Source organism: Myotis brandtii, unplaced genomic scaffold (genome assembly GCF_000412655.1).
Source record: "Myotis brandtii unplaced genomic scaffold, ASM41265v1 scaffold43, whole genome shotgun sequence".
Classification (NCBI taxonomy): domain Eukaryota; kingdom Metazoa; phylum Chordata; class Mammalia; order Chiroptera; family Vespertilionidae; genus Myotis; species Myotis brandtii.
In genome coordinates this window covers 1519311-1522299 of record NW_005366455.1, presented here as the reverse complement: position 1 = coordinate 1522299, position 2989 = coordinate 1519311, and the positions used below count along the sequence as shown (strand labels likewise).

Below are 2989 nucleotides of genomic sequence, written 5' to 3'. Positions count from 1 at the left end.
AGGAAAGCAAAAAGCTCTTAAAGCCAGAGAAACGTAATTACCAACAGCAGCCCCAAGAGGTTAAACAGCAGCCGAAGAAGTAAACCCATGAAAACTGACAGCGTGACAATGGCGAGGGATCCCCAGGGCTCACTCTTTCTTGCAGTCTCTTCCTTGTCAACTTCAGAATCAGGAACCTTGCCCCACAGTGGGCCATCCGATTTCACTTCCAGATGACAAAGCAGCAAGGAAAGGCGCTTTAAAAGGTGAGCTGTGCGTCTCCCTGATGCAGCATAAGCAAGGCCCTGGGCCCTTTTATTATGGAACTGGACTCAATTGCTAGGTTTCTTGATTGCGGGGAAATTACAGGAAAAAATCTCTGTGTGTACTAGTGCCAAGAAAACCTTATCTATTGAGGGGAAATTGGTATGTACACATGTCGCATTCCTGAGGAAAACAGGGCTGCTGCCTCACACCACAGCTCTCTGTGTGCAGCCCAACTTAGAAGCACTTATAGGTGCCTACTTGATAAATATTTCAATAAGCTGCACAAGCATTTGTCTTAGCATTAATATTTTAATAGCACAGATTCCCCATTGCCAAACACAATTTAGAATCCCACCGGCAACTTCACTAACGACGGGCCCTCGTCTTCTGCTGCAGAGGTGTTTCTGAAAAGCTGCACAGAAGCGCCACCGAGTTTTCCTTAAACTCCACTGTCCTCACGTGCTCCTCTGCTCAGCACCTCCTGCAGCTTCAGGGTCTGACATTAGGTTCAGCCTTGCCAAACTGCCCGGTTTTTGTAGGTCGACAATAAACCAATATCTGCAATTTCCTACAGTCCACCTCTGTCAGTTCTCTAACCCCAGGTGGGCCTGCCTTCCAGAGCTCTTGTCTCAGTTGCCATTTGGCAGTCACGAAGTGATTATATAAATGATGTCTGGCTTCCCTAGTGGAATGCAAGTTCCCTGAGAGCAGGGACCACGTCTGCTTTCTTGCAGCACTGACTTGCCCAGGTGCACCCATTTCAAGGCACGTGGTCAGAGACTTACAACACAATAAATGATGGAATGGAAGAAGTTAATTTTCAAAGGCATATTTTCAGAAAGAGGGAAGAGCATGTGTAAAGGCTGCGGAGGCGGGACTGACCAAGGTAGGTTCCAGAACGGCGAGAAGACCACCGTGGCTGGGGCTTCCCAAGCATAGGGCGGCCGTGGAGCTGAGAGGAAGTCGTGGACCAAACCGCACATAATCAAATACAACTATAAAAAGTTCAAGCACATGCTAAGAAATATACAGTCATATATAAACATGTATTTTCAAAACCATAACCTCAGACATTTTTGGGTGGTTGTGATCCATTTTCTCTGCAGGGGCACTTTAAGTTTTGAAGAATATAGAAAATTCTTCACCTATAGAAAGAATTTAGTGCAATAAGGCCAAGTGCACTATTTTGTAGATTTAAAAGCCAACGTTTGTGGCTCCCCTGAATAGCAACTGAATGACATCATTAATAAAGAGCTACCCAGTGCAATCTTCCACTTTTAAGGCTTATTCATCAAAAATATTCACAGGGGGAGGGACTAAGTGGACGTAAAAACTTACAGTCCAAAGAGGCTCACTAAAACCATGAAATATTGTGAATTAGCTTCTCCTTAAAATAACAGACAAAGCCAAGACTCAACTAAAAACAATTGACTGGACTTTTTGGCCTTCTGGAAGGTAAACACGCTATGGAACCAGCTCTTTCACCGAATGAGTGTTTTTATGAGAATGCAAAGCTAGGGAACACAAGTACTACACAGAGAAGCAGCTGGTTTAGATTAACTGTGTTTGTGAGAAACATAGATCAATTTTTAAAGTTCCATCTGCTATAATAATCCTTGATATAATGAACAGCCTCCCAAGTAATTTAAAAAACATTCGGAGTTTTGCTTAACAAGTTTCTGCCTTTTCCTTTTGAGACTCTGCCCCCTACAGGAGATGAAGTAGTCCTACCTGAGGTAGGAAGCAAGTGTTCCATGCACAGGCAAAGAAGGAAAACGAAAAGCAGCCCAGTAAAACCACTCGTATCACAAGGCAACTGAAGGTAGCAGTTTCCGATGGAAGAGAGAGCAAAGAAATGAAATTAAAATGTTGGACTTTAGAACTGGCTACACTACACAAATTAGAATTGACTTCTCCCCACCCCAAATTAAAACCTGCCTGTGCCCTATTAAAACTCCAAACCAAAACGTGAAGGTAAAAGCTGAGCAGAGCAAGTGAGTTTTAGACCACCTGACCCCTGTCTCCTAGATTCCTCACTACCACCCATCCCGACCTATGCTCCAACCAACCAACCGTAGTGAACACAGCCAAGGGAGGCACCCTAAAACAGGGCACCCAAAGCAGCTGCCCCAAAGTTCTACCCCTGCCCATTATCTAGTCCTTTTCCTATTCTTTTCTACTTAGCATCCTTCTCCCGGCCTCTCACTCACCTTTGTCTTTTTCCTGTTTCATTTACCCACTGCCTGCGGAATGGTACCCTCGGCCTGCATCCCTCCTTCCTCGGTCTGAGTGGTAGGGCGCTGCTAATGCAGCACAAAACAGTGCACACGTCCCCGGGAAGCAAACTCACCAGAGGGAGGTGAATTAGGCAACAACCAGGTGACAATCCTTACGTTACACCTGAGGCTTTTCTTCCCCTTTTACTAGAAGTTTCCAATTCAGCTACTCACGTCTTGAGAATTAACCTGAGCTGTCCTCCCTGGTTGCAATAATAAGCACGTTTGTTGAACCTGTCAGCGACCGAAAGCCAGAGAAGTGTACTGTAATTCCAGAATGTGCACAAAGCAAGCTCTCAGTAAATTACTGTCGAATGTCGAGACTTTGAAATATACTCCATCAATTAGTTTAATCAAATACCAAAGTATCAATCATTTGTAAGGACCTACACTAAAACCAGTGTCTCCTTATTTCAAAACCATTTTCCAAAGTCAATGGCTGGCTCACCACAGGCCTTTCCCGCCTG

General features: G+C 44.7%; 1 protein-coding gene across 7 annotated transcripts in view; it reads right to left on the bottom strand.

The window, feature by feature from the left end:
* Window positions 1–2989, bottom strand: part of PLEKHM3 (pleckstrin homology domain containing, family M, member 3) — a 162666-nt gene that overhangs the window by 123148 nt on the left and 36529 nt on the right. The gene's annotated exons all lie outside the window — the stretch shown is intronic.